The following is a 15,847-nucleotide window of genomic DNA, read 5'->3' on the forward strand; positions in this document are numbered from 1 at the left end:
GTAAGCAGTCAGTTCTGTTCAAGACAAACGTCAATCGCGACACCGTCGGAGAATTCACCCAAGTTAATTCCGTTTAAGACCTTAGTCATCGTCGGGGAAACTAACTAACCATTGTACCCTAAGTTTAAGTAAATGAATAAATCTTTTTTTAAAACTTAAACTCGAGTGTCGCATATTTTACTGGCGCAGTCGGTAGGATCTCAGTTAAAAGTGAATTTTTTTTAAGACGATCAACTACAGCTACAGTGCGTAATAACCTACAGTGATCAGAGGAAAGGTAACGCTATTACTAAAGAGATCCGCCAAAGAATCTACACATAATTCAAACTCAATTAATATTAGTGGAAAAAAAAAATAATATAACAAACTACGAATACAAAAATATGAAAAATAAACATCCCGCTATCAGAGATTCACCTGAACCAAGCCTTGAAGTCAATCAGGCTAATTCCATCATAGGATGGATGCTAAGAACTTCTAAGCTCGTTCATAAGCAGGATCGAGTACATCTCTGAATTGTACCCAACAGAAGACATCCGACAACAGAGCATCATGTACGGAGCCACTGAGGGTCAACTGTGCGGACGAGCACAACTTTTGTCACAAAGCCTTCAACCCAACACCTGGATCGATCTAAGGGTAGCATTAATCAGCAAATTCAATAATCACACTCCATACGAGACGCTGCAACAACAACTACACGACACCAAATTCAATGGGAGTATTCGTAAGTTTGTAGAAGAACTAGAATGTAAGTCAAATGTTTTAATAAGTAAACTAAATCTGGAGACTAGCCCAGAAAATAAGATAATCTTTAAGAACGCTCTGGCAAATGCCACCAGACATACAATAGAAGATGCTTTACCCAATAAATTGTTCATCATTTTAGCAAAGAAAGACATTTCTACTATGGCTAATCTAGAATCAGCTCAAGAGTTAGGAATCTACGAAAATTTCGTAACTGATAACAAGACTCACGAACACTCAAGGAACGGAAATAACAATCGTGGGAATGTTGGAACTTATTACCGTCGTTATAGTTGTAATGATTCTAACAATCAAAACCCAAGTACTTCTAGAAATAACCATAGATCGAATAGAAATAATTCAGGAAATAATGCCGCAAATAATACAGGATTATTTAATGAATTTAGAAATTCCCTAAACCAGGGCAGAGCACAGAATCCCACTAACTATCAAACCAATCAGACTCAGTGCAGTGCACCGAATCAGCCGGTCAAACGATCAAGGAAAAGTCAAAGTGGACAAATGAAAATGGATGTACATTTTCAGCAGAGTGCCTCGGAAGACCATATATAGAAATAATAGTAAATAATAAAAAATTAAGAGGTATCGCGGACTCGGGATCGTCAATAAATATAATAAAGGAAAATTATACAGATTCTAAAGTCGATAACGACAACCTCCCTGTCTATACCATCAATGGACCCGTCCGTCTTGCTAAGAGCATTACACGTAAAGCAACCAAAAATTGTCCAACAAAACGAAAGTTTTATATTCATAATATTTCTGAAAATTATGATATACTCTTAGGCAGAGAATATTTGATGGCCAGCAAAGCCGTCATCGATTACCGAAACGAAACGGTAACGTTAGGAGAAAGGTCATACCCAATCATCCAAAGTGGAGAAGCAATTGCCGACGGCAAGACCGCACACAAAGGTGATAAGCCATCTTCAAAGGAACATATAACTACACCTAAGTGCCTTGACCCATCTCCTGAAGGAGAGCAATACTTCGCTTCCAGCTAAGGTTGGAACATTTAAATGACGAAAAAAAAAAGAAATTAAAGAAAGTTCTCTACGAGTTTAAAGACGTGCAGTATAAAGAAGGTGGCAATTTGACCTTCACTAGTACAATAAAGCACGAACTTAAAACCCATCACAAAGATCCTGTATATCGTCGACCATACAAATATGCTCAAATACACGATCAAGAAGTGAATCAACAAATAAAAGACATGATTAGACAGGGAATTATTCGTAAGTCGAATTCTCCCTAATGTGCACCCATTTCTATGATACCAAAGAAAATAGATGCTCCAGGAAAGCAATAATATCGAATGGTAGTAGATTATAGAAGTCTAAACTAGGTGACAATCAAGGATAAATTTCCTACACCCAGAATGGACGAAATACTAGACAAACTAGGTAGGTGCCAGTATTTCACGACAATCGATTTAGCTAAAGGATTCCATCAAATTTTTATGGAACCTAGCTCAATCCCAAAAACGAGTTCACTCGTATGCCTTTTGGGCTAACCACTGCCCCCGCCACAAATCAAAGATGTATGAACAATCTGTTAGAAGATGTAATTTTCAAAGATTTCCTTGTGTATCTGGACGACATCATTATCTATTCCACGTCATTGGAAGAATTTGTTGTCACTTCAAAGGGTCTTTGGAAAGTTAAGAGATGCAAACCTTAAACTTCAAATGGATAAGTGACTATTCCTAAAGAAAGAAACGGAATTCCTAGGCCATGTAGTAACAACTAACGGCATAGTACCGTATCCACAGAAAATATCCGCTATAATAAACTTCCCCATACCCAATAAAACTACAAAAATAAAATCATTCATAGGTTTATGTGGATTTTATAGGAAATTCATTCCCAATTTCGCTAACATAGGAAAACCAATGACACTCAAATTAGAGACACGAGCTGTCATATACCCAACCGAGTAAAAATACGCCGAGGCCTTCTAAAAGTTGAAAGTACTTATTACCTCAGACCCCATCCTCGCAATCCCAGATTTCGAAAAAATGTTCACGGTAGCAGCCGATGCAAGTAACATTGCATTAGGAGCGGTGTTGTCACAAGACCACAAACCAATTTGCTACGCAAGTAGAACCTTAAATGAACACGAAATCAATTATTCAGCAATAGAAAAGGAATTACTAGCTATAGTTTGGGCAACTAAGTATTTCAGATCATAACTGTTTGGTAGAACGTTCGAGATATTAAGTGATCATGAACCCTTGGTTTGGTTGAATAACCCCAAGGAACCAAATATGAAGCTACAACGATGGAAGATCAAATTAAATGAATTTGACTTCAAAATACAATATTTACCAGGAAAGGAGAACATGTAGCCGATGCGCTATCAAGAGTAAAGATTAACGAAAACCTACTTGGGGAAACCATTAATAGTGATTGTGCAAAGTTCCTTAGCGCGCAAGAAGATAATACAAATTATATTCCACTTACAGAGCGACATCCCACAATTTCCACAAGATACTGATAAAAATCACATATACTGAAATGACAGAGTCATTAGCAAAAGATATAATAAAGGAATATGTGTAAACCAAAAAGAGTGCATTATATTTCCATAGTGAAATAGACTTCCCACTGTTCCAAAGGGCATTCCTAAAAATAATCAGTCCCAATCACTTGATGTGAAAATGTGAAAATCGAAATCACTACCAGTAAAAACGGAGTTTCTGATGAAGAACGGCTACATAAAACGATCAATGACAAATTAAGAATTATTTCAAGCGAGGATAACATAGAGAACAAGCTCACAAAATTTGAGTTAATTCTATACACTTATAATCATAAATCGGTTCATAATACTACAAAAAGATCCCCAGCTGATATCTTCCTGTACGCCGGACTACCAGATTATAACACCCAACTGAATAAGGTTAGGAAGATCAATCATTTAAATAACGATAGAATCGAATTGAAGAATTGAAGTAGACACACGCTACAAAAATGCACCCCTAGTTAAAACAAAAACAACCAATCCGTTCAAAATAACAGGGGAAATTCGGCAGGTAGACTATAAAACGAAATTCAAAAGAAAGAAGAAGTCTAATAAAAGTAAATATGATAATTGCAGAGTACCCGAAGAGAGTACTGGGAATCTGGAGCTACAACATGATTAAGATTATAATCTTACTAATGTTCACCGTCCTACAGTCTACCGGATAGAATATAGAGATAGATCCCATCAACTCAAGGAATAAATATCTCATTTTCAAAACAGATACCATTAACATACCCATTAATTATGAATATCATTATTTAACAAGAACAGATGAAACATATCAGAGTTTACTAGACCAGGCAACCCAATTTAATAACGTAATCCAAGTTCAATATTTAGTCGAGACATTGCAACGTGAATTCAACGGCATAAAAATAGCCAAAAGAAACAAAAGAGGCCTTTAAATGCAGTAGGCACAATTTATAAATATCTATTTGGAACGTTAGATCATAAAGATGATAAAGTCGAACTAGAAGGGAAAATAGACAATCTGGCTAGCCACAGTGTTCAAGCTAACGAATTAAACTTAAAATTTCAAGCAGTAAATTAATTAGGCATGCAGCACACCAAAACTTTCAAATAAGTTTCATAGAACCCAATATATTGTTAACTTGGAAATTACCACAAACCATATTATACCAAGATTGCCTAAACTAAGAAACAAAAGTAGAAGGCAACGCAATAATAAAAATAAATAATTGCAGTGTACAATTAAATGAATTCTTAATATCTAACTCAATACCAGAATTTGCACAAAGCATATACATCAAAAATAACGTAACAAGAATTAAACAATTGTCTTATTTGCAAACCAAAGAAATCGTAATAGAAAATACGCGATTAAATAATGTATTACATGTAAGCTCAATACTGCTAATTGTCATAATCATAATGGCATTAAGTTACAAATTGTTTAATCTAAGTAAAATCAATAAGCCTAAACCCGACTCCCACATAGAAACATCTTTAGACGAAAACGGGGAATCCCCAGCGTGCACAGTTTTAGATGCACCTGAACTATATCCAAGGATAATCGCCTGAGAACAGGCTTAAATCGAACGATGGGGAAGTGACATATCTATAGTCCATGCTCCGGATACCCTTATCTATGTCTGTTACCCTGCACCCACATACTATAAACAATCCAACACCCTCAGCATCGAATCTCATAAACATCCCACGCTCGAAGTGGACCACTTGTAGCCGATAGCCGGCAATGTAAACAAACACCCTAAGCTAGGAGTCGAACATAAAACAATAGATGCCGCGTATCCAGCCGCACTAGAATCACGCCACCCTCCAGAGATCAATTACTAATCGATTCTCAAGAACCACGCCATCATAGCTCACCAATCAGAATTGGGCATAAAACCAAGGAGGCCATATTTCAGACACCCCCAAGTAAAGCAACAACTTAAACTGGAGAGTCGCATATTTTACTATAAACATATGTATATAATAAATATAACACATTTAAACACTATTTATTTTCAATGTTTTCTGTTTTACTTTTGATTGGTTGAATTTCACTTCCTCTTATTACAAGAGAATCATAGGATTCGTTTGAAACAGGTTTCTTCCAAGTGAGGATTACACAAAAAGAATAAGTGGATTTCAGGTAGAATAGAGGTTGTAACCTTTTCCTCATATTATTAGATTGACTCAGTAGTAATCGTTTGAAACAGGTTTGTGAGCAGGTACTGTGTTTGAGGCGATAAAAATGATGCCATTTAGAAAGGAAACCCTTAGTCTTATTTCAATAATGAAAGTGGTTAGTTCGATACAAAAAAAAATAAAACTTAAAATGGCATCAAAAGTTAAGTGCAACATGTGTGATAAGTCCGTTGACTTTATAGAGTATCAATCTCATTATGAGAGATGCTCTGACTCTCGTAATAATGTGGTGTGTGACCTTTGCTCTAGGTCCATCGACTTAATAGAGTTTGATAGTCATTATGAAACATGCTTGGGACCTAGGAATGCTTTTGAGATTCTTATGATCAAAGGATCTAAATCAAGTGATCTCCAAGATCCTTTAACGTCAGGTGCTTCCAAACGGCGTCGATTGGATACTCCGATGGAACTTAGGATTATTGACTGTTCAATTTGCGATGAAAGTTATCCTCCGTCTAGGGAAAGACGCCATATGATGTCGGACAAACATAAGAATGCAAGAGCAGCTCAACTAGAGGAAAATGAGAAAAATGGAAACGTCATTTAAATTTCAACGGAGTCGCGATTTCCTTTAAAATCATATCGTGTTCACTCAAATAAAAGTGAAAAGATTGATTTAAAAGAGTTTTTTCATGATTGCAAAACTGATATTATCAATTTATTGCGTCACTGTATGAGTGAGTACACATCCATAAAATACAATTTAAAAGTATATGGATTATACGTTAAACACACTGATGATGAAAGCTAAACAGAAACAATGAAGCATTTCATTACTCCATACAAACCAATATATAAAAACTTAATAGAGTTTGACAGTCATTATGAAACATGCTTGGGACCTAGGAATGCTTTTGAGATTCTTATGATCAAAGGATCTAAATCAAGTGATCTCCAAGATCCTTTAACGTCAGGTGCTTCCAAACGGCGTCGATTGGATACTCCGATGGAACTTAGGATTATTGACTGTTCAATTTGCGATGAAAGTTATCCTCCGTCTAGGGAAAGACGCCATATGATGTCGGACAAACATAAGAATGCAAGAGCAGCTCAACTAGAGGAAAATGAGAAAAATGGAAACGTCATTTAAATTTCAACGGAGTCGCGATTTCCTTTAAAATCATATCGTGTTCACTCAAATAAAAGTGAACAGATTGATTTAAAAGAGTTTTTTTATGATTGCAAAAATGATATTATCAATTTATTGCGTCACTGCATGAGTGAGTACAGATCCATAAAATACAATTTAAAAGTATATGGATTATACGTTAAAAACACTGATGATGAAAGCTTAACAGAAACAATGAAGCATTTCATTACTCCATACAAACCAATATATGAAAACGAGCTGATTGATGATCATCTAAATGATACAATAGAAAATTTGATAACTCTCAGCAGTGAATTCCAGGAGAAGGATTCAGGTTGGGCAATAAAGTGTTTTAAATATTTTTAACTTACCATGATAAAACTAGAGCATATCGCTGCAAACAGGTTTATCCAAGCTCCCAAAAAATTAAGTCACGAAGTGTACTCATAAATGTTAAAAATTACGTTGATTTTTGTTTCAAGTAATGTGTTTTAGCATCATTAGCCTATGGAAAACACCTTAAAACTATATATCAAACAGCAGCATTAAAAAAAATTTCCCGAGATAAGTTAACAATACCATCATCCTATCGGTGCGAAAACATACGGCAAGACATCATTTATTATGAAGGAGTAAGATTAAATTTTTCCGGAATTGAGTTTCCAATAACAAGCAATCAACAAGAATCAAGCGATTCAAATCAGCAAATGAGGATTTTATCATCAATGTTTATGAAGTCGATGAGAATCGAAAAAACGTTGTGGGACCCACAGTGAGGACTAAGAAAATTCGCTTCTAGCTCTTGCTTAAGCCGGTTGTGTTTTTTTCTTGCTCCTGCATTCTCCGCCCTTTGCCTAAATATCATACAACATTGTTGTGTCTTTGTTTTGATATATCATCGCATCTCTTTAATTTGATTATGCTTTGTGTTAATCACCAGTGTTTTGTTTGTAAAAAAGTGTTTAAAATAAATTCAATATTCGCAACGTAACGCATCGGACTCGCGCAGGCAATTTGTTATTGTTTTTTGCCCAGTCTGCTTTTCGTTATCGCTTCTTCGGTGTGCACGTTTGCATCGCCCACACTCTCTCGTGGGCATAAGCGGGCCCTGCTGCTCGCATTTTTGCTCTCACTCTCTCTGGATTGCCTATACCCCCCTCTCTATGGATTTTTCTTTTGTGTCTCTGCTTTGGTGAGCTTACTGCTCGTTTTCTGCACTTCGTTGGATCATCTGCATTGAATTATTGTTGCTGCAGCTGATTGTCTGGCTCGCTCTGCTGTCTGCTCTCCCATTTTACCTGCGCTCTCACTCTGTACTTTTTTGTTATCCGTGCACAGTGATTCTACTGCTGTCAATAATGGCAATCGTTTGTAGTGCAAAGAAATGTGAATTCGGTGGTGTAATCATTGGTGATTCATTTCTTAGCTGCTGGCTGTGCGACAATTTTGCCCACATAAAATGTGCTCGTGGCGGAAATTTTGGCCGGCTGAATGAGCTGATCTCGAAACGCATGGGCCTGTCTTGGTCATGTCTGGCTTGTCGGGAGATTGAGGCCGAAATGCGCACATTTATGAGACAGACTCAAACTGGGTTTCTGGATGTCCGGAAACCATTTGTGGCTCTCAACGAGAAATTTCTTGCCCTTGTCCGTGTGGTCATGCCTCGCCGTTATCTGTAAATCCGATAACGGTGGCTCCGGTGTTGTTTACACCGAGCAATGTGCTTCCTTCGAGCATCCAAGTTCCCAACAGCATCAATCCCATCCCTGCAGTTTCTGTTGCCATCACTTCTGACGTGGTGAGTGCTCCTAGTGCGGGTGTGCTGGTTGCTGGTGATGTCTTCCCAATTTCGGCTCCCGCCATTGCTGCCAATTCTTGTGCCCCAGGACCGAGATCTTTTTTAGAAGTAGCTCCACCATCTCGATCTCGCTCGGGACTTCAACTTAGAGCAGTGGTCCCTCGGAAAGCAATATTTGTTTCTCGTCTTATTCCTGAGGCTACAACGGAGGATGTTAAACAACATCTTTCCTCTAAACTTAACACTTCGCCTGATGATATAGTTGTGACTAAATTTACATTTAAACATAAGCGCAACATATTATCCTTTAAAATTCCTTTATTCTTTATTATCCAGTTCTCTAGAACCGTCAATATGGCCTGAGCATACAATTATGCATGAGTTCCTTCTCAAAGATTCGAACTCGAATCCAAGAATTACCGAACCTGCACCAAAAAACTGATGTTCCATTTTTCCATGCAGTATCAGAACGTTCGCAGTTTGTTGGGAAAATTGCGTCAAATTCATACTAATTTTGATTAGTATGCTATATTCGATGCCATCGCGTTTACCGAAACCTGGCTTAACTCCTCTGTCAATGTTCATGAAATTTTCATTGATAGTTACACTATTTATCGAATGGACCGCCCATCTTTTGCAGGTGGGGTTCTGATTGCAGTTAAATCTGTTTTCTCATCTGAGTTATTCCCATTCAATAACATCCATGGAATTGAATTTGTTGCAGTCAAAGTTCGTGTTGGCTCCGCATTTTTCTATTTAACCTGCTCTTACATTCCTCCCAGGTCTGATGCTGAGCTTTACTTACACCACCTCTCAGCAATTAATACTGTCTACTGTCTGTATCTGCATTAGGGTGCAATGATCGAATTATTGTCATTGGGGACTTTAACCTCCCATTTCTTTCTTGGCAGCCTTGTGATGACGCTAACCTGTTGTTTCCCAATTGCCATAATGACTTTATCAATGGGCTAACGGATATTTCCCTTGTCCAAATTAATGCCGTTAAAAACATTAGGGACAGACTTCTTGACTTCGTTTTTGTTAACGATGCTTCTCTTGCTATGGTATCTAGAGCAAGCCCAATATCACTCCCTGAAGATCCTTACCATCCAACTTTGTCGATATCCCTGGAGTGTACACAATCTGGAGGTGCTGACAGTTCCATGGCTCACATAAAGTGTTTGCGCAAAACAAACTTTATCGATTTATATCTACATCTCTCGCGTGTTGATTTGTCGTTTCTTTATTCATTACCGAACATAGATGCAACTGTTAGCACGTTTTTTAGCTCTATTTACTCCGCCCTTAATACTTTTGTTCCAGATATCACTGTACCCGTATCGTCCAAGCCTCCCTGGTTCTCCAAGTATTTGTCATACTTAAAAAATAATAAATCCCGGCTCTATAAAAAGTACCAGAAGTCGGCCTTAGCTCTATACTCCTCCGCTCGCTCTCTGTTCCTTGCCGTTAATAGTCAGTGTTATAATCATTACCTTTCACAATGTAGTAGTAACGTTTCTAGTGATCCTAAAAAATTATATTCGTTCGTTAACTCTAAGCGCAAGTCAAACGCTTTTCCTCCGTCCCTTCATTACCAGAACAAAACAGAAGCTTCTGCTGATGGTATTGCAAATTTATTCGCTACCTTTTTCCAAACAACGTACTCGCGTCAAATTTACAACGCATCCACTCCGTATCCGTACCCTTTTTCGAGGAAAGCTTTGTTCTGGAAGGTTGTGTCATCTATGGACATATCGTTTTCTGCGGGTCCAGATAAGGTACCAAGTTGCATTTTAAAACCCTTGACCTTTCTCTTCAACCTCTGCTTGGAACAGTCTTGTCTCCCAGTAATTTGGAGTGAGTCCTACTTCATTCCGCTTCACAAAAAAGGCAACAGCAACATCTTTGTTGCAGCTTGATGTCTCCGTCGCAACACGGTTTTTTCAGACATCGTTCAACATCGACTAACCTTCTTGAGTTTTCTAACCTAATCCACCATATTTTCAAATTGGATGTAATTTTTACGGACTTCAGCAAGGCATTCGATTCTGTGAACCATGCTCTGCTTATTCACAAGCTCTCTTTATTAGGGTTCCCAACGAATCTTCTAGATTGGATTTTGTCCTATCTCACTAACCGTACTCAACGTGTTTTGTTTTCTAACGTGTTGTCAAATACTGTTAATGTTACTTCAGGTGTGCCACAGGGAAGTCATCTGGGCCCGCTTTTGTTTATTTTATTTGGGAATGACCTTCCTTAAGTTATAACATACTCTACTACGCTAATGTATGCTGATGATGTTAAAATCTGTCCTTCTTACTCTGATTGGTATTTGCACACACGCCTTTAACTTGATCTAATTGAACTACTATTGTGGTGTTCAACTTATCTTCTTTTTCTGAACCTTTCCAAATGCAAACTTATGACATTTTACCGTCGTGCTCCACATTTTGTCTCATATGTTCTAGGAAATCATGTCCTTGAGCGAATTTCGAGTTCAAATGACCTCGGAGTCCTTTTTGATCATAAGATGTGTTTTAACAGCTGCCACTGTAAATAAAGCTAAGGGTGATTTAGCGTTCATAAAGCGTTGGTCCAAGGAGTTTGACGACCCGTACGTTACGAAACAACTGTATATCTCGTTAGTACGTATTAATTGGAGTATTGTTCTTGTGTGTGGAGCCCGCAGTATAAAGAGCAGCAGGCTGTTATTGAATCCGTGCAAAAGCAATTTTTAGTATTTGCCCTTCGGAACTTTAACTGGGACTCGGGTAGAATCTTGCCACCCTACCGGTCTAGGCTAAATCTTATTGACCTGCCGTCGTTGCACCATCGCAGAATATGCAATGGCGTAATGTTCGTGCACAAGCTCCTTCTCGGGACTGCTGACTCCCAAGCTCTCTTGGGTCAGATTGACTTGGCCGTTCCATTTAGACCTACCCGTACTTTTAGGCCTATCCGTCTACCCATATGTAGGTCTAATTATGCTGATCATGAACCTTTTAGGGTTTTATGCCATAATTATAACTCCCTCTGCCAAACCCTATCCCCTGAACTGTCTCTTAAACTAATTGCATGAAATATTTATAATCACTTAAATTTAGCTAACTTTTAACTTCTCTTTTTCCGCCTTTAGTAACTAAGTACCATTATTAACAGATAATTTGTTAATTTCAAAAATAAATAAATGTAGCCGATGCGCTATCAAGAGTAAAGATTAAAGAAAACCTACTTGGGGAAACCATTAATAGTGATTGTGCAACGGTCCATAGCACGCAAGAAGATAATACAAATTATATTTCACTTACAGAGCGACCAATCAATTACTATAATAGGCAAATAGAACTGATTAGAGGTAATGAGGATAAGGTATTTCCACAAGATACTGATAAAAATCACATATACTGAAATGACAAAGTCATTAGCAAAAGATATAATAAAGGAATATGTGTCTACCAAAAAGAGTGCATTATATTTCCATAGTGAAATAGACTTCCCACTGTTCCAAAGGGCATTCCTAAAAATAATCAGTCCCAATCACTTGACTAAACTGATTAAATCCAGTACCGAACTCATAGATATTCCGAACTACTCCGAATTCAAGAAACAAATATTGAAGAATCATAAAGAGCTACTTCACCCAGGTATCGAAAAGACCACTAATTGGTTTAAAGGGAAATTCTACTACCCCGATTATCAGAAGTTAATCCAAAATATCATCAATGAATGTCCTACGTGCAACGTTGCTAGAACAGAGCATCGTAACACCAAACTAACCTTCGAAATCACCCCTGAAAAACAAAATATCAGAGAAAAATATGTCATGGATTTCTACTTGGTAGGCAATCAACAATTCCTATCATGCATCGATGTATATTCTAAATTGGCTACCCTTGTAGGAGTTAAGAGTCGTGACTGGTTAGAAACAAAGAGAGCCATCACAAAAGTCTTTAACGAAATGGGCAAGCCACAGTGAATTAAGGCCGACAAAGATTCATCCTTTATGTGCGCAGCATTGCAAGAATGGGTGAATGCGGAAAATGTGAAAATCGAAATCACTACCAGTAAAAACGGAGTTTCTGATGTAGAACGGCTACATAAAACGATCAATGACAAATTAAGAATTATTTCAAGCGAGGATAAAATAGAGAACAAGCTCACAAAATTCGAGTTAATTATATACACTTATAATCATAAATCGGTTCATAATACTACAAAAAGATACCCAGCTGATATCTTCCTGTACGCCGGACTACCAGATTCAAACACCCAACTGAATAAGGTTAGGAAGATCAATCATTTAAATAACGATAGAATCGACTTTGAAGTAGACACACGCTACAAGAATGCACCCCTAGTTAAAACAAAAATAACCAATCCGTTCAAAATAACAGGGGAAATTCGGCAGGTAGACTATAAAACGAAATTCAAAAGAAAGAAGAAGTCTAATAAAAGTAAATATGATAATTGCAGAGTACCCGAAGAGAGTACTGGGAATCTGGAGCTACAACATGATTAAGATTATAATCTTACTAATGTTCACCGTCCTACAGTCTACCGGACAGAATATAGAGATAGATCCCATCAACTCAAGGAATGGATATCTCATATTCAAAACAGATACCATTAACATACCCATTAATTATGAATATTATTATTTAACAATTAATATAACAAGAACAGATGAAACATATCAGAGTTTACTAGACCAGGCAACCCAATTTAATAACGTAATCCAAGTTCAATATTTAGTCGAGAAATTGCAACGTGAATTCAACGGCATAAATGCAGTAGGCACAATTTATAAATATCTATTTGGAACGTTAGATCAAGATGATAAAGTCGAACTAGAAGGGAAAATAGACAATCTGGCTAGCCACAGTGTTCAAGCTAACGAATTAAACTTAAAATTTCAAGCAGTAAATTCTGGCATAGAAGTTGTCAATAAATTAAACAAGAATAATGATAGAAATAAGCAATTAGAAATACTAATATTTAACCTTCAACATTTTACTGAGTACATAGAGGATATTTAATTAGGCATGCAGCACACCAAAACTTTCAAATAAGTTTCATAGAACACAATATATTGTTAACTTGGAAATTACCACAAATCATATTATACCAAGATTGCCCAAACCAAGGCTGGCAAAAACCCTCTAGCTGAACCCTCTACGAGGGTGCCGGCTGGGCAATGGACACTGCATTATCCCGGGCGAGGATAATGCACTGTCGCTTGCCCTGCACGGGGTAATGCAGTCTAGCTAAGGCTATGGTCCATCGTCTTCCCGATCTAAAGTCGGGTGAACTGAACCAAGGTCATGGCTAGAGGTGCCTGGCGGCCAGGCATAAAACGCTAGGGGGTGGTCCCCCGAAAAACATTAACCGGTATGGACCTTCGGGCCAAATATGGAGGTAGATAAGGAGCAAACACGGGTTGGGATGTCAACCCAAACGTCGGTGGAACGTTGCGTGACTGCTACCACCGGCGGGCACGGGGAGGAGCAATCCTCTCTGCGTGTCGCCAGAGCTCACACCTCGGGCATGGCGGGAGCAGGTCATGTCAGTTGTAATACTACTGCCACAAAAACGACGCGTTGCAGGGTGAGCCGCGCGGGTGCCGTTGTCGATGCAGAGTCGGACCTGGAGAGCGTGCTATCCCTTAGCAAGACCGAAGAGGAAAGCCTTCTCCGCTCGCCGGAACCAGGTACCAGCTCCCTGCGTAGGGAAGGGCCGAAGCGTTCCAGGGAAGGGATGAAGGCAAAAGCTCAGTATAAGGCGGCCCTCAAGTTACTGAGCCGGCTCCAGGGCAAGGCGGATATCTCCCAAGAGGAGAAGTCCAAGCTAGCCTGGGCTGAGCAACGGGTACAGGAGCGCAGTTGCCGCAGATGAAGGCAACAAACGGTGGATTCGCCAACAAGGTGGAGGAGATATTGGCCAACAAGAGGCAACGCTCGATCGAGAGTGCTGCCAAAGACACTCCGGCGAGCAAGCGGCAACGCGGGCCCAAGGTGGCCACCACCCAGCCGAAGACGATGAAGCCGAGGCAGAAGGCCATGAGCGAGGTGTCCAAGAGACATCTCATTGTGGCCTTGATCGATCGCAGCGATGAGAACGGGAAGATGACGGCGGCGCAGTGGAAGTTAGTCCACGCGCAGCTCGTCGAGGCACTGTTCTCGCGAATGGAGGAGGACCCTAGCGCTCCCATGCCCACGTTCGATGGAGCGGGATAGCTGAACGGGGTCAAAATCCTCAAGTGCAACGACGACCCAACGCGGCAGTGGCTGGTGCAGAAGGTGCCCCTACTGAAAGCTCTGTGGGAGGGGGCCAAGCTGGAGGTGATAGACAGGGAGCTGATCCCGTCCATACCAAAGGCGAAGGTGCTCTTCCCCATTGCTGTCCAGGGGGAGCGAGCACTGAAGCTGCTGCAGAGGCAAAATCCGGACGTGCCAACGGCTGACTGGAAGGTTCTGCACGCCCGTAGCCCATTACCCAACGAGGGGGGCCAGCACGTGATCCTCCAGATCAGCAAGGAGGCGGAGGACATCTTGTATCCCAAGTTCGGGAAGATGGCGTGGGGCGTAAGTAGCGTATACCTACGGCTGAAAATGCGCCACCCCGAGGATAAAGATGCGCACACCCTCCAGGCAGGCGAGGTCGAGAAGGACCTAGGTCTGGAGACCATAGTGGAGGCCGCCCAGGGTCTTGCGCTGGACGACTCGGAGGAGGAGGAAGACGGTGACGGTGACCTGACAATCATAGTCAACCCGTCGTGCGAGGTTGAGTTAGCCACCCATGACACTAAGGGTGTTGCAACTCAATCTTCATAAAAGCAAGGTAGCGTCGGCGGAGCTCCTCATTGCCATGGAGCAAGGGCCCGCCGACATAGCTTTAGTCCAGGAGCCGTGGATTGCGTCAGGCAACTCCGTGGCCGGGCTAAAGTCCTCAAATTACAACTTTCTCTACTCAACATCGGTAAGCAGGAACAGAACCGCCGAACTCGTACGGAAGGGAATCCATGCTCATCTTATGTCTCATTACAGCACGGACGACCTGACGGTAGTGATGGTGGAGAGCGAGGAAAAGCGCCTTATGGCAGCTTCCTGCTATATGGCACACGACAGGGCCGCTCCACTGGAAGAACTTAGGAGTCTGGTGACGGAAGCCGGCTCCAAAAATCTCGACCTGCTTATTGGCGCAGATGCCAACGCCCATCACAATGTGTGGGGAAGCCCCGACATCAATGATAGAGGTGAGTCACTCCTAGACTTTATCTTATCCACTAACTTAGACGTAGCAAACGTGGGGGAGGAACACACCTTCGTGGGTCCCACCTCTTCAAACGAGCTAGACCTAACTCTTGTCACGGGAAAGAGTACCTTGGTATCTAACTGGAGAGTCCTCGAAAGACTATCGTTCTCAGACCATAAGTACATTCAGTTCAAGGGCGAATGCAAACACTCTTCGAAGATAACAGTCTATAGAAACCC

The 15,847-nt window shown here is 40.1% G+C and overlaps 2 long non-coding RNA genes across 2 annotated transcripts; both read left to right on the top strand.

Annotated features, from left to right (window-relative positions):
- Positions 1-3,319: 3,319 nt before the first annotated feature.
- Positions 3,320-5,079, top strand: LOC117185070 (uncharacterized). Its single transcript, XR_004470574.1, has 2 exons — positions 3,320-3,802; positions 3,868-5,079. It is a non-coding gene; the product is annotated as an uncharacterized lncRNA (long non-coding RNA).
- Positions 5,080-12,155: 7,076 nt separating this feature from the next.
- Positions 12,156-13,281, top strand: LOC117184951 (uncharacterized). Its single transcript, XR_004470426.1, has 2 exons — positions 12,156-12,765; positions 12,831-13,281. It is a non-coding gene; the product is annotated as an uncharacterized lncRNA (long non-coding RNA).
- Positions 13,282-15,847: the final 2,566 nt, after the last annotated feature.

The sequence above is a fragment of the Drosophila pseudoobscura genome, chromosome X (genome assembly GCF_009870125.1).
Source record: "Drosophila pseudoobscura strain MV-25-SWS-2005 chromosome X, UCI_Dpse_MV25, whole genome shotgun sequence".
Taxonomy (NCBI): Eukaryota; Metazoa; Arthropoda; class Insecta; order Diptera; family Drosophilidae; genus Drosophila; species Drosophila pseudoobscura.